At 39.7% G+C, this 19239-nt stretch overlaps 1 long non-coding RNA gene and 1 pseudogene across 2 annotated transcripts in view; one reads left to right on the top strand and one right to left on the bottom strand.

Annotated features, from left to right (window-relative positions):
- The window catches only part of LOC103884242, a 45463-nt gene extending 30259 nt beyond the window's left edge, over positions 1-15204 (top strand). For both annotated transcript variants that reach the window (XR_004182838.1, XR_004182837.1), the window contains 2 exons: positions 9849-9974; positions 12334-15204. This is a non-coding gene — a long non-coding RNA (uncharacterized LOC103884242). The remainder of the gene's footprint in view (positions 1-9848; positions 9975-12333) is intronic.
- Positions 15205-17310: 2106 nt separating this feature from the next.
- On the bottom strand, positions 17311-18253 carry LOC116274238 (annotated as a pseudogene).
- Between the last annotated feature and the right edge of the window lie 986 nt (positions 18254-19239).

Genomic DNA, 19239 nt, shown 5'->3' with positions numbered 1-19239 from the left:
CCAACAATGTAAAAGTGGTCCTTTTTCTCCACAACCTTGCCAGCATATGTTGTTTCTGGGCTTTTTATTTTTATTTTACTTTATTTTACTTTTTTGAGACAGAGTCTCGCTCTTGTCATCCAGGCTGGAGTGCAATGGTGTGATCTCGGCTGACTGCAACCTCTGCCTCCCAGGTTCAAGCGATTCTCCTGCCTCAGCTTCCTGAGTAGCTGGGATTACAGGCACCCACCACCAGGCCCGGCTAATTTTTTTGTATTTTTAGTAGAGACGAGGTTTCACCATGTTGGTCAGTCTGGCCTCATACTTCTGAACTTAGGTGATCCGCCCATCTTCACCTCCAAAACTGCTGGGTTTACAGGCATGAGCCACTGTACCTGGTTGGACTTTTGAATAACTGCCATTCTGACTGGCATGAGATGATATCTTATTGTGGTTTTGATTTGCATTTCTCTAATGATCAGTGATGTTGAGCTTTTTTCCAAGTTTGTGGCCACATGTATATCTTCTTTTGAGAAGTGTTTGTTCATTCCCTTTGCATAAATGGGAAGTCTTAATGAGTGTATTTGAATGTATTAGTCTCTTCTATTAGAATTTGTGAGTTTCATTTCATTTTGTTCTCTTGTTTACCAAGTTAATTTCTACCTCAATCTTATAAAATACTTTTTAGTGGTGTCTTCTAAAAGATTTTACAGTTATGTCTTTAACATTTAAATCTTTGTTTAAACTGGGATGGATTTATGTATGGTGTGAGGCAGGGCCTCAAATTTAATTAGGAATCTTAATTCCACTTGTAATCTTAATTCCCCCTTGCCATGTAACATGATATTTCACAGCTTCTGCAAATTAGAACATAGACATCTTTGGAGTGGAAGAAATTATTCTGCCTCCTACAGCATGCTGTTTGGCCTCAAAGTTTCATATCCAACTTACATGCAAAACATAAGTTGGATATGAAAACATTCACAATTGTCTAATTCCTCCTAACAGCCACAAATGTGTCAAGTAATTACAGCATACATAGTAAAAAAAAAAAAAAAAAAGTCATCTAAATTTCATCAGCTTAAAAAGTCTTAAGTCTCACCATCTAAATCATTTAAATCAGGTATGAATGTGGCTCTGTGTATAATCCATTCTAAGGCATAATTCTCCATCTGAAACCTGCAAAACTCAAGAAGTTATCTGCTATCAAAATATATAGTAGTAGGACAGATATAAGATATCAGTTACAGATATTCCCATTCAAAAAGGGAGAAAATTGAAGGAAACAAACAAACAAACAAAACCTGAGTCAGTGGTTCCAAGCAGTTTTGAAATCCAGCCAGGAAAACTCCATTTGATTCTAAGGTCTGGGAATAATTCTCTATGACTTAAGGCACCTCCCTCTGCGCTGTAGGATTTAACCTTTAGACTCATGGATTTATTCTCACAATCATAACTCCTTTTTCTTAAAAGATAGCACACATTTACAGCTGACTAGTTTTACCAGCCTGCTTTTTGCCTGGAGAATCTGGGGGAGGGGTTGACAGACTTTCATTTCATCCTTTCCCTGCACCTTTCAGTCCAAGATGGCAGTATTTCTGCTGATATGAGATTTCAATAACTTTGTCGATCACCCATGTATGTCATGGGGATTCATGCCATTAGACAAGAGGCCCCTCCACAGATCTTTCCTGGATAATCCCAACTCTATTCTTGGCTTCTGCTTAGATAACTGAAATGATCCATGAGTAACACTTCTAGTTTCTTAAAAAACCCATCTGTGCAACTGAATGCTCTGATCTTCTGATCCTTCCAAAGCACTAGCATAAGGCTGTCCACCACACCCTTGATTTTCTCTCCAGAGCATGCTTCCCTGAAAGTGAATATCCTAATTTTAATATCTTTTATAATATGGATAAGCCAAGAATTTTCTGAATTATCAAATTCTGGTTTCTTTTTGTTTAACAGTTCAACAGTCTATCTATTTCCTCTTGCATGTTACTATAGCAGAGAGAAGAAACTAGACTTCACCTTTAATACTTCGGATGAAATCTTTTCAGCTAAATATCCAAGCACATTGTTTACAAATTCGCTTTCCACATACCTGTACACAATTCAGCTAAGCTTTCTGTCACTATATAAAAAGGATCTCTTTTCCTCTGGTTTTCAGTAATATATTCCTTATTTCCATCCGTGCCCTCACTGGCAATGCCTTAATGTCCATATTTCCACCAACGATCGGCTTATAATGATTTAAGCATTCTCTAAAATGTGGTAAGTTGTCCCTATCATGATCCTCACTTTCTTCTGTGTCCTCACACACAGTCATTAACAGAAATATCTCTGCTAAGAGTGTTTGTGAGGCAATGTAGGTTTTCTTCTCTCATGCACTTCAAAATTCTTCCAGCCTCTGCCCATTGCCCAATTCTAAAGTTAATTCTATATTTGCAGATATTTATCTCAATAACACCACATTTACAGGTACCAAAATTTAAATTAGCTCCCTATTTCTATTATAACAAATTACCATAAACTTTGTGATTTAAAACAACAAAAATTGATTATCTTACAATTCCAAAGGTTAGAAGTCTAAAACAGGTCTTACTGGGCTGAAATAAAGACATTGGCAGGGCTGTGTTCCTTCTGGATCTTCTAGAGGAGAATTCATTTTCTTGACTTTTCCAGCTTTTAAAAGTCACTCACACTTCTTGGCTCTTGTCCCCTTCTTCCATCTTCAAAGACAGTAATGGCCAGTCAAGTCCTGCTTATTTTGCCTCCTATCTCCACAGTTAAGGACCTATGTAATTACACTCAGCCCAGATAATCTAGGATAATCCCATTGTTTTAAAGTCAACTAATGAGCAACCCCAATTTCCCCTTGCCATGTAATAGAACATATTCTAGGGATGCATATCTCTTTTTTTTTTTTCTTACTGTCACTGAGTCATAGGATGAATATCTTTATGGGGACATCTATCTGCCCCATGACATGCTTTTTATAGATTTCTGTGAATATCTTTTTTTTTTTTTTTTTTGAGATGGAGTCTCATTCTGTCACCCAGGCTGGAATGAAGTGGTGCGATCTCGGCTCACTGCAACTTCCACCTCTCAGGTTCAAGCAATTCTCCTGTCTCAGCCTCCCAAGTAGTGGGGGTTACAGGCCCATGTCACCATGCCCAGCTAATTTTTTGTATTTTAGTAGAGATGGGGTTTCACCATGTTGCCCAGGCTGGTCTCGAACTCCTAAGCTCAGGCAATCCACCCACCTTGGCCTCCCAAATGCTAGGATTACAGGCGTGAGCCACTGTGCCCAGCTGTGAATACCTTTTAATAAATAGTTCTAAATTAATAGTTTTAAAACAAATTAAGGATGTGTCTTTAAAATTTCATGAGACACAATTACATATTCATTCACTAATTTTTTCATTCATTGTGAAAATGTTTTGAACACTAATCTTTGTTTTGGGTACTCTAATGGGAGTTGTCAAAATGAAACCATCTCTGAGAGGCAGTGGAGCCTGTGGCTAAGCTCACAGATTCTAGAATTTAACTGCCTGGGGTTGAATTCATTGCCTCAGCAGCAACACTACTTATAAGCTCTCTGATCTTGGGATAGTTACTTATCTTTCCATGCCTCAGTTTCCATCTTAGCAAGAGGCTTGAACTAGTGCCTGACATATCAAACATCACATTAAGTGTTTGCCATTAACATCATTTTCATTTTCAGCCCTCAAGGAGCTCATGGTTTAGTTGTGGATTCAGACAAGTAAACAAAGTGTGATCGTTTCCATGGCTAAGGTAAATTTTAGACATAATGAGGCTTACTGCATTTTGGTTAGACTATAAAAAATCAGTTTATCTGAGAATAAATAAGATATTTTCTTCTCCCTGACTATCATCTTCCTTTCTCCTGTGTTCCCTCATGAAATGTTAGCGTTCTGCTCAACTTACCTGTGTGAGTCTAGGTGCTCTCCTACCCTTCCCTTCCCCATCCACATCTCCCAGACAAGTCCTGTTAATTCGATCTCACTAACATATAACTTTTCTCTTCCCTTCTGTTCATTTCTTTTCATGTCCCTTTTCCATTCTTTTATCATCATTAACTTTGAATGTTTAGTAGTTTACTAATCGGGCTACCTACCTCTTTTATCTCACCCCTTTCTTCTATCATTTACAAAGCTTCCAGAGTGATTTTTCTAGAACACAAATTTGATTGCTTTCTGTTCAAAAAATTTTCACCCGCAGGATTAAATCCAAACCCTTTCACGTGATATATGCATCAGTTAGTATGCTTTTGTCCATTGTAAATTAAATCTACCTAACTTGTGACATGAGTCCCTAGTAAATACATAGGGGCCTGTTTTTCTCACATGATAAAATGTCTGCAAACAGGTGATGGCTGGTATTTGTTCAGAGCCTCAGTAAAGGATCCACGGTCTTTCTACCTTTCTACTTTGCCACTGTTAACATGTTGGCAACTCTCATGCGTGCTACCTCATGGTCACATGATGCTTGCTACTGCTGCAGGCACCATATTCATGTTGAAGGCAGAAAGAAGGGGAAGAGACAAAATATTTCTCTTTACATCTTATTGGCCACGACTGGATCACATGTCTGCTTGTTGGCCAGTCATTGAGGAAGTGGAACGATATTACCTAATTGGTTTAGACCAGTCATGATTTAATCCCTTGACTGAGAAGAGGATTGCCTTCTCAGAGATCAAGGGATCTCTATACATGACCAGAATCAAGGTTCTGTTAGCAGGTAAGACATGGTGAATGACATTGGGTGAACCACTGGCTTTTGCTTACCTCTTCAAGCTCATGTCTCACTATTGTCACTGTCAATCCACACACCAACCTCAACCCTAATCCATCCAACCTGGGTCTCTGTTATATGTAATTTTCCAAGATGTTATTGTTGTCTTATGCATTTGTGCCTTTCTCTACGTTGTTGCATCTGTCTGGCAACCCTCTGTGCTGTGTCTTCCTAGCTAACATGTTCTTATCTTCCTGGAAAATATACCCTTATCCTGCGAGAAAACTAGAGTATCTGTCCCTCTGTGAAGACTTTCCTGAGTCTGTTTCAGCTTCCACTCTAATCTGCACACACTTCCTTTCCAGTAGGTATTGTATTTGTTTGTTGTATGTTTGTTTTCCCTCCCTAAACAATAACCTCCTTGAGAGAAGACCAATGTTTTACTGTCTTTGTATTCTCAAAGTGCATTGTGGCTGGCATGAAGCTTTTCTTTGAACATATTTGGCTGTGACAGTGGAAGGGATGTATTATCTGGAGCTTGAAAGATGAGTAGGGTGGGCTAGAGAGGCCATGAAGAAGGTCATTCAAGCAAGAGACAATGGCTTATGTTTTCTAAATGACCTTTAGGAATGTGCGAATGACCTAAGGTGTTACCTTAAAAGTCATTTCATTCTCTGATCACCATGCCAGCTTACATTACCCTGCTCTACTTCCATTTTCCTTATCACAACCTTGATCCCCTCTTCCTCCCATCACTTCCCCACCTAGCCAATCTCAGCAAAGGGTACTACCATTCATCGTTCATTCACCCAGTTGCTCAAGCTAAAAACATAATGGTCATTCTTACTTCCTTTCTTTCCAACATGCCTTTTATTCATTCCAGCAGTATGCCTTGCGAGCTCCATCTCCAAGTTACCCTGTCACTACCACTTTTCCAGTCAGTCTTGGCCATGATCATACAAGCCAGCAGCATTTCTCTCTTGCACTTCCTTAAAATTCTTCCTTCTGTGAACACTTTGGCTCTCTCTCTTTGCATTCCATTCTTCGCCCAGCTGCTAAGGTAATATTTTGCAAATCCAAACAGATCACACCTTTCCCCTGCTTAAAATCCCCCATCTATGTCCAGGTGCAGCTGCTCATGCCTGTAATCCCAGCAGTTTGGGAGGCCAAGGCGGGTGGATCATGAGGTCAGGAGTTTGAGACCAGCCTGGCCAATATGGTGACACCCCGTCTCTACTAAAAATACAAAAATTAGCAGGGCATGGTGGTGTGCGCCTGTAGTCCCAGCTACTCGAGAGGCTGAGGCAGAAGAATCACTTGAACCTAGGAGGCAGAGGTTGCAGTGAGCCAAGATCACGCCACTGCACTCCAGCCTGGGCAACAGAGTGAGACTCCATCTCAAAAAAAATAAAATAAAAAAAAATCCCCCATCTCCCTTAGAAGAAACCCTTCTCTTGGTTTCCAAGACCCTATATATTCTGCCCTTTGTCTCTCAGACTTTGCTGCTGTTCTTCCTTCCCCTGATTCACTGCTCCAGACCTCTTTGCCGTCTTGCTGTTTCTTGCTCTTCTGTCTGCCTGGACTACTTTTCCCCCAGTGACTCCCATGACTTGCTCCACCTGATAATTCTCATCTCTTCTCATTCAGACAGTGTCACTCAGAATATACTGGTAAGCAATGAGGGATTTGGAGTCAGGTTTCCTGGATTACAATTCACAATTATCAGCAAGGGACATTAGATAAGTTTCTTAAATTGCCTTTGCCTCAATTTCCCTCAACAACTTTAAAGTTTGTAAGTACTTAGGAGGGGGCTTGTCCGTGGTAAATCATATGCAAATGTGGCTCATTATAATTTTCTTAACTTAAATATAACTCTTCAGAGAGACTCCCTCGATCACTCAGTGTAAACGAGTAGCCCCAAGTCTCTCTCTCTCTATCACATCAATCTGTTTTTAGTTCTTTGTAAAACCTATAGCATTATCTTGTTTGTTCATTTCAGTGTTGCTTCCTCCTCCTAGAATTGAGCTCGAGAGATCAGAAGGTGTGTTCCTGCTGTATCTTCAGCATCTGGAACAGGTCTACCACCTGGTAACATTTCAATTGGTAACACACACACAGGCGTGCTATTGATCTTGGAATAAAATCCAGACTCCCAGCTCCATCCTACAAGGAGGATATTGTCTCCTCTCTGTATTTCTGACCCCATCTCTAAACTCCCTTCTCTTTCCTCATGAGGCTTCTTCTTTAGCGTGAGTTTCTTCCCACAGGATTCTTCTGAGCACCTTGCAAATAAAGTTCTCAGACTTTCCTCAGAAGACCTAATATTACTCCTAATTTTTCTGAATTTGCAGCCAGCACCCATCTTAGGTCTTTTGCTATGGATTTCACTCTTCTGGATGTTACAACTTCCTCTTTGAGTCCATGTCTGTTACACAGTTCCTGTCTGCTAGCCTCTCTCCTGCATCCTAGAATCCCACTTCAAGGGAGTTGAAGAGCACCATGCTCTTTGGTTACAAATTGAATTTTAGGGACATTGTAAATAATGTTAACATACTGCCTGGATATTCTTGTCTTCTTGTCCTTTATACACAGATTATGTTTGACAACTCACCACTGATATGGTCCATGATTCCAATTATTCTTTTTAAAAAATAATTATTATTCTATTTCCGGGCAAGACTCCCAACCAGGGAGGTAAACAACTAAGTCATTATGATTTTACATGTCTACAGAGATAGATAAAATGATATAATAGGAGAATAATTAAAAAACTATTGTGTTGGTTAATTATAATTTTAAAATAATTTATTCTTTGTAGGAAATAAAACTAAATAAATGGAAATCCTAAGAAATTATGACACGCTATGTAAATAGATCTTTTTGATGACACTTAAATGTAAATACTCTTTAAAAATTGGGTTCTGATTTTGAATACACTTGGAATTTCATGCCTGGTTCCAGATTAATAATGATATAATAAAATTCTTTAGTATTTAACACATTACTGTGACACAGCGCTTCCTTATAATTTTGGGAAGTTTAAGGCCAAACTGAAACAGTAAGAGTATTAACCCAATTCTTTGAGAAAAAAGAAAAAAACTGGAATAAAATAATTAAGTCCCCTTTGCCTCTGAATGAACTGGCATGCAACTGTATCCAATTTCCCTCTGCTTTTCCTTTGATCTCTTTAAGCTCTCCCTTGGTCAAACCTCTTCTGTTTGAATTGCACTAATTTGTAACTCAGCTTCCTCCATCTGGGGATACAGATTTGTGCAGGCCCGTTCCACGCTGGGCTAAATGCGTTCGGCACCTGGCTGAACATATTGGTTTCAGCATATTTACCCAAATTGTTAGTAAAACATCAGAAACAGTCGGCTCCTGCGTATCAAATTGCAAACGGGGTCCCTATCACTTAACGCTAATACAATTTAGACTCGAAGTTCACAAACAGAAGCACGGCATTTCCAATCATATCAGCTGCAGCCTCTGGAATCCCAGATTTGCTGTCTAAAACATCCACAGAGAGGGAGAGAAATAAGGGCAGTAATTCAGTTGGTCTCAGCCTTGTGTTTTATACATATTCTGCGGATAATTTTTTGACTTTTCCTTTTCATCTCCTTTTAACGTCCCCAAATCTTTGACTAGGGCTGTGTCCCGAGTGCTATAGCCACTCTCATTTCCTGTGGTCTTTTCAAATCCATTCTTTTTAGCTCCCTCTGTTTGGTTGAGGGATTAGAGCTTCTTAGCCTTGAAGCCAATTTTGGAATGCAGGTTGAGGGTCGATGGTGAAGAGACTGCTTCCTCCTTCCATTTTTGTCTAGAAGTATCCTTTTTGACTTACATGTCTAGAAACCAACAAAAGCCCTCTATTATTATGGTAGTTGGAAAATGGCCCAGTTCCAGCCCAATCCTTTGCAGCAAAGAGGTCCTTCTCCCATTCTTGCCGTACGCTTTAGAATTCATTATTGTGATGCCTTGTTTACCTACATTTCTATCTGGTGATAATAGGCTTTTCAGCCTCGAGGCTTCAAGGTCCCTGGCTGCAGAAAGAAGGCCAAGAAAAAGAGAGAAATATGTGGGATGGCTGGGGAACTTGCCCTGGGACTGGTTTCTCTGTGTAGATTGTGAACACTGATGATTAACTCACTGTGTCCTACTCATCTCTCTTAAAAATTCCAAATCTCTGAATGAACCAGTTTGTTTTCTTAGTTTAGTGTCTGGCTGGGGTTTCAGAGCCATGAGCAAAGTTAGTTGCTTGTTATCCCTTCTAAGGAGTGGATGTGGTGGTCCCAAGATGGAAAGAAGCTACCTACTCTATGCTGCTGTAGGAATGGGATCTTTAGCTTGCCCTGCCATCTCCTATGACACAGAAGAGACTTCTCTCCTCCCACACAGAGGTAGGAACAGAGTCCACCCCTTCTGTAGCCCCCTACTACCCAGTGGACACAGCAGCCTTAGGAAATCAACTCTCATGTTTCAACAGCCAGGATTTTCCAAAGAATAGATTGTAATTGTGTCTGTGGTTATAGGTCAGGATTTGTGTGCTTTATATGTCATTTGTGTAGCCAGGTAGGTAATTATTTGATAGTATCCATCAATTTATTTACGCACTCACTGCTTAGCCATTCCTTCATGCGTTCATTTACCTATCCTCATGCCGGAGTGCTCACCCCCTTCTGGGTCCTGCACTGGGTCCTGCACTGGGTCCTGACAGTAGATGCTTACTAAATGATGAGCAAGAGATGAATAAGAAAGTTGGAACAAGGCTGGGGAATGTCCCACAATTCGTAACCAGGAGACATCAGTCACAATCCTGACTAGGGTGGTGAAAGGGTAAGGGGGTGTAAAGGGTCAAATAATTCAATTAGCCAATAAAATATTTTGTTGAAAGCAGTGAGGATGAGATGAGCAGATTTTTGTGTACTCCCTCAGTGATGAGAGTTGAAAGAGGTTGTCTTAGGAAAGGGGTGAGGTGAAACTGGGATTGCAAAGTCAAATCCCAGATGAAAGGCTTGGCTGTGGTGGCCCCTTGGATATAGCGGGCCCATTTTAGAGAGGTCCTCTGTGAATCTTATATGTGTATCCTTTTTCTTTATTTCTCCCCATCACAGGAATCCATTTCCCTTAGGAAGGCCATCCCTTAGGAGACTTGATGACAGTGAGCAGAGACTTGATGACATTGCAGACCCTGGAAGTCAGATTCTGACTTTCCTAGCTTCCACGCAACCAATGCTTTGGTATGTGCTTTGGACTCAGGTAATCAGATACAGGTGCCTTAGGCTGTGAATGGTGAGCTACTGATTTGAAGAAAAGCAGAGAATTCATTCTGGTAGTAAGTGGCAACAGCTACAACAGCAGCATCCAGCTTCTAGAGGAGCAGTGGCCATGGTGATGGTTTCACTGTCTGTGTCTATCAGGCAGTACCAGTGGTGCACCCTGCCATGCCTCATCTCAGCAATGACACAGTGTTGTTCTTCTGCAAGGAAGTTGAATTTTGCCATTTTCCCTATAAGCACAGCCTCTGAAACTGGTTTCGCAACTTTCCTTCAGCTCTAAAGAATCCAGTATCCCAATGGTAGACCAGTTTATGGTTTAAATTTGCCAGTGGTTTTCTGTTGCATGAAATAATCTATTGCCCAAATTTACTCTCTTGAAGCCACATCCAAGTTTGCATAATCCCATTCAGAATCTTACTTTTAATCTTTAATTTTGTTTTTAATTAACTTTTTATTTTGTAAAAACAACTGTATCAAAGTTGCAAGAACCTATCCTTCATTTAGGTTTACCCACTGTTAACATTTGTGCCACACTTTTGCTTTTTCTTCCTCTCTACCACAAATGTGCTCACATTCTTATTCCTTTCACTATTCTTATTTTTATCTTTTGCTGAACCATTTGTGGAGATCTGACATTTCACTCCAAATATTTCAGTGTCACTACCTTAAAGAAAGTGACATTTTCCAATATAATCACAATGCAATTATCGAACTCAGGAAGTTTACATTTATTAAAACTGATATCCAATATATAGTCTGCATTCAAATGTTGTTAATTGTCCCAATGCTGCCTTTTCAGCTATCATTTTTCTCCCTAATCCAGAATCCAATTCAGGATCATGCATTGCATGTAGTCATTATGTCTATTTGGCCTTCTTCCTCTTTCTCTCTTTTTTTTTTTAAATGATATTGACATTTTTGAAGGGTACAGTCTGTTGTTTTGTAGAATGTCTGTTAATTTGGGTTTTTCTGGCTGTTTCCTCTTGGTTTGATTTGGGTTATATATTCCCAAGTCTTTGACAAATCCCTTGAATTTGCAACCTGTGTCTCAAATCCCTGACAACATTGAATCTGTAATTTCATTTGCTAAAGTAGGCCTGAGATGGTAATTCTATTCTCTTTGGTTGGATAAGTGACTTTGTAACTACAGGAAAGGATAAAATATAAGCATAGAGATGATAAAAAATAAATTTGGTGTTTAAACCTTCATGTAAATTGTGATTATACAAGTGTAATTAAAACTTTTGTATTCACTGTGTTGTTTGGATAAACTTGGTAGGATGTTTGAAACATTTAAGGTATAATGACATTCTAGAGAATCTGGCTTAAGATTTTAATTTAAATTGTAAGATGGTTTTATTTAATTACATTTGTTTAAAGCTTAAGAGAATTGAAGTTACTAAGTTTATATATTGCTTTTGAAGATATTGAAATACTTACCTGTATCTGATCTACTAATTTGATAAATTCATATTTATTAAAGTTGGAAGAGTTAGCTTGAGAAAATAAAATATATTCAATTTATGATCATAGTTTGACACGTTTAAAGAAATTTAATTAAGTTTTACGTAGTATGAGAGATTTTAATTTGTTGTTTATAAGCTTTTATGACTTTAATTTGATCTGTCTGAAAAAATTTGTTGAAGTTTGAAAACAATGCTTAGGAAAAATTAATCTGTGAAATTTATGATATAAATGAGCAGAAATTAAAGAATGAGAATGTTTTTAATTTTCACTCCCAATTGTTAAATTTATAAGCAAATATACTGGACTTGAAAGTTGAATTTAAAGGCTAAAGGAATTACACATTTTAAAATTTAAAAAAAGTAAGTAAATTACTATCAATAAAAACCCAAGTCATGGTAAATTTTGCTTTTTTCTGTACACCAATCCTCCTTTGGACATTAAAAAAAAAACAATTGATAAGTTCTGGGTACACAGTTCCTGATATGATTATTAAGTTATAGAAAAGATAGACAGATGGACATAAAATCATGATACAAAATTCTTAGTGCAATGGAAGAGGCAGACCCAGCGGGTTGGAGAAGGCACCTATCTGATCTCAGGGTGGAATAGGATCAGAGAATGGTCCAGGGGTGAACAGGAATTTATCAGCCAAAGAGGAATGGAATGGCTTTCCCAGCATGAGTTGGAGAATTGAAACAGTGCTAGGGAGAGGGAGGTATGGAAGGCAAGAGATGTTGTGCTTGACAAGATCTAATCAGGTCTCACACTGTATACGGTTGTGAGAAATTTTTTCAAGTGATTTATTTATTTATTGAGTGCCCACTGTGTGCCAGCATCTCTGTTTCTCTTTCAGGGCAAAGACATGGAAGATGCAGGCCCTCGCTGTATAGTAGCTGTATCAGTCTTCTTGGGCTGCCCCAGTGATTCTCTGGTCTTGGATTTTTCTGGTTGTCTGGCTGAACGGCTTAAACAACAGAAGTTCTTACAGTTCTGGAGGCTGGAAGCCCAAGATCAAGGTACCAACAAGGTTGATTTTTAGATCAAGGTGCCAACAAAGGTTGGCCTCTCTCCTTGGGTTGCTGATGGCAACTGTCTCACTGTGTTCTCATATGGTCTTACCCCTGTGCACATGCAGAAAGACAACGAGAGAGAGAGCGTGCAAGTGAGCTCTGGAGCCTCCTCCTCTTCTGAAAAGGATACCAACTCTATTGATTTAAGGCCTTACTCTAATAACCTAATTTAACCTTAATTACCTCCCTAAAGGTCCTATCTCAAAATACAGAACCTATGAATTTTGAGGGCATACAGTTAAATCCATAACATTAGCATTCATTATATTGTACTCAAGTGAGTCAGTTTATCGATATGTCTACATGACAAGGCTGACAGTGCCATCAGAATTGGAGTACAGACTTACATTTTTTTTTTTGTATCTCCAACACTTGGCATGAAGCCTAAAACACAGGAAGCACTCGATGTGAGTAAGCACTAGAACCTAAAACACAGGAAACACTAGAAGCCTATTATGTGAGTAAAAGAAATTACTAAATGAATAAATGATGGCAAGTAAACCCAGCATGACAATTCAGTATGATATGGTTTAAACTTTTATTTAACAACATTATCTGGGGCCCATTGTCTGCCATGTTTTCTAGAACCTTTGAAATATCAGTGAAGAAAACCACTAAAACTCTCTGTGGTTTAGGTAAAATTCCCTAGAAGTTGCTGAAACAGGTATCTTTGTTCAAGTAATTTTTTCCAGGAAATGGTCATAGGAGAGGGAAATGAAGAAAGCAGAATAAGGAGGGCATAAAAGCTAAGTAAGAATGGGGCTGCATCTGGCGGTTAGCCTTAGTTTGTTCTTATGGGGAAGCTGTGAAGCACAAATAATATAGCAGAGTTAGTCCTACCTTGAGTCTAGGGGTGCTTAGTCTTTTGTACACCCATGTCAGTCAGTCATTAGCTGAGGTCTTTCCTCCAGAGGATATAGGATATAGTTCCACAGGACGATGGTTGTTGTACTTGCCCATTTATAGGATGTAGAACTATCAAGATATTCTGACAGATCACCTTTATGCCAACCATTTTTTTTTGGCCCCATTATGAAGCAGCAGTTCTATATCCTCATGTGGACCATGGTCTATTATCCCTGCTGTTACATAGTGTTTGCTTTCTGTGACTACTGATCTATTTGCATTAGGATGCCCAATGACCATGTAGCACTCTCAACTGCATCCCTTGGTGGAAACATCTCCTTCTCTGGAGACTAGGATTTCTGTAGCTATAGTGTATAAAGATACAGACAAAGGACACACAAATTTCCTAAGCAGCTCATGCTACTCCCGTCCCTATTTCTCTCACCCATATGTTCTATCTATTGGGTACACGTCACCATATAATGACCATTGGTTTACAGTATATACCCCATCATAAATTACAGCACCCCATCTTCAGAAGGATGTCATCTTCAATCTGACCCCTCAGCTGTATGTTCAAAAGGTTGTTTCATCACTCTATCAGGCCAATAGCTTCTGGATGGTTTCCTGTATGGCAGGACTGATGGATTCCACAGTTACGTGCTCATTACCATTTTCAAGATGTCCAGACATTCACAGTCCTTTTGGATTTTAGCATGACAGAGAATGGAAAAAATTAACAAAGTTCCACAGCAACTCTGAATTTGTACCATTATTTGTAACATGAGAATGCAAACTGCTTCTGATCTTCCTCTTATGTGGGTATGGAAAAGAACACATTCATTAGATCAATAGCCACATATGATATATTTCAAGCTGTGTTAATCTCCTTTAGTAAAGACACCATATCTGGCACAGCAGCTACAAATGAGACTACACTTGGCTAAGTTTGTGATAGTCCATTAACATCTATCATAATGCATCCCGTTTTTGCCTTAGTGAATAAATGGGATATGACAGAGTCTATTACTCCTGCATTACTTGAGTATTTGAAGGTGGCATTAATATCTGTCGTATACTCCAGGATGGAATCTTGGTTTTGATTTACTATCTTGGAGCAGGGAGTAGTTTCAGGGACTTCCCCTGGGCCTTTCCTACTACCATAGCTCTTATTCTCCATGCCAGTATGGGAGTTCTGTCAACTGCTGAGTATGAAATTGTTGTTTATGCCTTTAGGAATCAGGGAAATAGCAATGGATAAGAATGAATCCACTGTGAAATGGACCTGGGCCAGGATTTCATTTATTGTTTGAACCCCCATAGGCACTCTCAGGGGCAATATTGGTACTTTGGGTTCCTGGGTAGTAGTGCCTACTCAGTTCTGTGTCCTACAGCCTTTGAAGGATTTGGGTATTCCCCTTTCTGCGGTGTACAGTTATTTGAATACATAGCCATAATTCTTTTCTTTTCATTGTTGCTATTTTTTGCTTGTTGGGAAGAACTGGGAAAGCACTACTATGCTCACTGGCTGTTGTGTTGTAGGATTCTTTTGTTTTCCGTGGGAATATGATCTTTCTTTAGTTGATGTGCTCTGGATCTGAGAACTCCTCAGGGTCGTAAACTGGGCAGTCAAGACTTTCTACCATTTGAGACCAGCCTGGGCAACAGAGCAAGACCTTGTCTCTACTAAAAATTAATAAAAGGAATCAGACAGGTGTTGTGTTGCGAGCCTGCAGTCCTGGCTACTTGGGAGGCTGAGACAAGAGGATCCCTTGAGCCTAGGGGTTCAAGGCTGCAGTGAGCTGTGATTAGACCACTGCACTCCAGGTGGGAAATAGAGCAAGATCGTGTTTCAGGAAAAAAAAAAAAAAAAAAAAAAAAAAGAGACTTTTTACAGAGGCAGCAGACCTTAGTCTCTTGATCATCCATTCTCTGTGAACTTTTTTTTTTTTTTTTTTTTGGAGACAGGGTCTTGCTCTGTCACCCAGGCTGGAGTACAATGGGGTGATCATGACTCACTTCAGCCTCAAACTCCTGGGCTCAAGATCCTCCTGCTTCAGCCTCCTAGGTAGCTGGGACTACAGGCACATACCACTACACCTGACTAATCTTTGTATTTTTTATAGAGATACAGTTTCACCATGTTGCCCAGGCTGGTCTGGAGCTCCTGGACTCATGTGATCTGCCTGTCACAGCCTCCCAAAGTGCTAGGATTACAGGCATGAGCCACTGCACCTGACTGTCATTCTCTGAACATTTTTGGTGATGTATTTTAAGCAGTACACTTTCTGGTTGCCCATCTATTTTGCACCTAAAAATACTATGTTCTGTGAGCCATTGCCACGATCCCTATGGGACAGATGCCTCTGGCTGCCATTTCAGTCTTGCTGTCTATCACAGTAACTGGCTTCACATTATTCTTTTTCTGACTGTTAAGGGCTGTCTCCTGGCCTCTTCTATTCCAGAGTCTTATCCTTATTGCTATTAGGGAGCCCACTTCTGTAACAACTTCTCCTATCATCACTCCTGACCTACAGAGGACAATTACTGCTCAGTTTTGCACTGCCTGTGACTCTCTCACCAGAGCCCTCTATTGTTTTTTGTTAATAAAATGTCCTCTGAGTCATCTTTTTTTTTTTTTTTAATTTGGCTACATTTTTATTTGAGCATGGTCATTTTCAAAAGAAATTACAAATTAAAAATTCAATAATACTTTTACAAAGACAATTCAGAAAGATTGTTTGCATGGTATCATACATTGTATTTAACTGTCCCTTTTTTTAGCTAAAAAACAAGATAAAGAAAGTGGAATTTTCAGTGGAAAATACAGTGTTTTTGTAAGATCGTATCAAAAGTTCCCAAATTTGGAACTTCCAGTAATTGGAAAAAAACAAAAACAAAATAATAAAATTGAAAAATCCCATCTCACAATTAATGTTCCAAAACACAATAAATGCTCTTCTCTTTACATAAAATTTGCCCAAATGATCAATATCATGTTCCTTTTTTACTAAAATATAGCTGTATACTGAAGAACTATAATACTATGCACTATAGTATGAAATAAATAAAACTAGGAAATATAAAATGAGCCACACAAATAAAATGTTATTTGACCTAAAATTAAATGAATGCAAAAAAAATTTTTTGTTGTTGCAAAAACAGTTTGGTGTAATACTGACAAAATTAATGAACAAAAAAGTACAGAAAATAATTGCACAAACATATGTAAACTAAGGAACTGCTGCCTATTCTTCAAATACTGACATGGGTGCTTCAAAGAACAGGGTGAGCTTAACACTGAAGCTGGTGCAAAGGTAACTCATGTTACCCTCTTAATACTGTACAAGGATGGCACTGGCAGAAACACAGAGTAAAAGGTTTGCCTATAAGGCTTTTAAAACCACCTTACAAAGGCTTTATTTCTCATCTTACTTTTTCCTTTACATCCAGGTCACTTTAAAACTTCAGTATCTTAAATTCACACATGCAACACTTCAAGTTCCTTAACAGAAAAAAAAAAAAAAAAATTGAGGCCTAAAATTGTTTGGTTACTTAAGCTGGAAAAAAAAAGGGGGAGGGGGGAAATTGATGAATAACAAAAGGAAAGTACAGAGAAATCATAATACTGATGCATTGTAGTGCGAGCAAATTAAAAAGGAATAACAATAATGATGTATGGTAGTGCTGGCACCTTTTAAAAATGTACTTATGTAAATTAGACATCGTTTTTTAAAGTTTGTAGTGATACTTAAGTAGGGTGCAATTTTTACAATTTTCTATTGTGCTTAAAGTATAAATGCTATTAAACACAGGAATTTGTCTCTGAACCACACAGGTTTTAGGCCTTAACACGGTACAAAATTTTTGCATAATGCAGTTTTTAACAATACCCAGCTCCAACTCTGTCTACATCTGTCTTGGCTGAACCGCCCCTTCTGTCCCTCTCCACAGCTTCCTGGAAGCGTCAGGCACGTGCATGAACAGCTTAACACAGCAGTGTTTTCAAGCAGGTAACAATACTACTGAAAAAAAAAAAAAAGGAAGCTTCAAATGCAGTAGTTTATTCCATGCCATCTTCCATATTGTCCTCCTCGTGGTCTGATTTGGTTTCCATTTCCCCATCCTCCGAACTACCGTACCTGGAGTGATCTCCAGTTTCTTCTTCATCTTGTATCGTTTAGGGATCCGTATCCATACTTTTATTTTCACTTTCTTCCTCTTCCGCCTGGAACCCCTGGTCGCCATCTTGTCTGCCCAGCTTCCGGTAGCCATCCTCGCCCTCTTTCTCGCGCTCTTTCTGGCTCTCGCCATCCCTCGCCATACTCGCCCGCTCCTCCGAGTCCGAGTACCCTGGAGGGGTAATGCTCTGCAAGCAAGCCCGGTTCATTAGCAGCTCGGTGGGTTCCAAGTGCCCTGTCTCGCGCGCCTTGCGCCCCGCCGCTTGCCGCTCCTCCGCCTCCCGCTTAGGGTAGGAATACCTGCGATTCCTGTGCTGCGAGTACCAGCCCGAGTGTGAGAAGCGCTTGCCACGTTTATCACACTTACAGGGCTTCTCCCCCGAGGGAAGCCTTGAATGCGCGATAAGGCGGTGCTTGTGTATAAACGCTTTCTTACAAATCTGACACTGATGTGGTCTGTGTGTTCGTATTTATGTCGCAGAAGGGAACTGCTTTTCTGGAATTTCTTGCACATAAGTCACATGCATACGGGCCACTCTGTCTTCTTGATCTTCTTGCGAGACAGACAGGAGTCGGAGTGTGTCATAACATCGAGGCCTGACATGTAGTCTTGTGCTTCATCAAGCAGTTCTCCCTGAAATCCTTGTTTCCGTTGGTACTTTCTCCTTTGTTGCATATCAGCAAAGGTAGTTGCTCCAGTTGGGCAGGTGTAGGCTATATGTGGTAGCAAGCTCATTTAATCCAGGGCTGGGTATGGTCGTAGCCCAGGAATACTGGTCTAAACTGGTGGCATGAAAGTAGGAGGGGGGAAATGCGCTTTGAGGTGGAAGAGCTGTGTATAAAGATTTGGCACTAAAAGGGTTCATCCTGAACACTGGGTTAGTGCTCTTGTCCAGATTATTTGAATTTGAAAACTTCTTGAAAAAGTCAAGTTCAGAGGTTCATCTGAGTTTTCAGATGAGGAATAAACACTGTTATGGTCTAAACTGATGAGCCATCTTAAGAACATGTGTAGTTGGTACATTTTCTGTTCTCCTATGATAGACATGTTCTAGCATCCCTGCTTCTCTGAGGCTCAGGATTCCTTCCTCCAGAGTTTTCCATGGCTGCTCTGGTCTCTCCTTTCTACAAGATGGACCACAACATTTCCCAAGCTCTCAAGAGTTACTGCAGTAATGTGTTAGAACAATCACGTAGTGTCCTTGCCAGATGTTAAACATTGTGTTACAGAGGAATGCCTCATGTTGAAAACATGTTCCCACGTGCTCAGGATCCACCAATCTGAGTTCCTGACAATACATGTTAGCACATGGTCCTGCAGCTCCTTTGGCAAATCATTCCTTTCTTTGCTTAGCAGGATTGCCACTTCTCTTGTTATTTCTGGCTGAGGTTTGTCTCTACTTCCAGGTCTGGTGGCCAGTAGGAAAGGAGGAAAGAGATTCTGATGAAGGCAACTATTACATTGTAAAGCACCTGCTTCATTTTAGGTCTCTACATAGTTTTCAGGCAAGAAGTTCTCTACCTTCCAAAAAGAGAGTGGGACACTTCTATAGGTTCAGAGGGTTCAAAGGAATCTGGATGTCACTCTTCAAATACGTCTATCTGGATATCCCTATCCCAAATCTTAGGGTTCTACTACTTTGTATCAGGGCCCTGACTTTT

This window comes from Papio anubis, chromosome 3, assembly GCF_008728515.1.
Source record: "Papio anubis isolate 15944 chromosome 3, Panubis1.0, whole genome shotgun sequence".
Lineage (NCBI taxonomy): Eukaryota > Metazoa > Chordata > Mammalia > Primates > Cercopithecidae > Papio > Papio anubis.
This window is presented reverse-complemented; position numbering and strand designations above follow the sequence as displayed.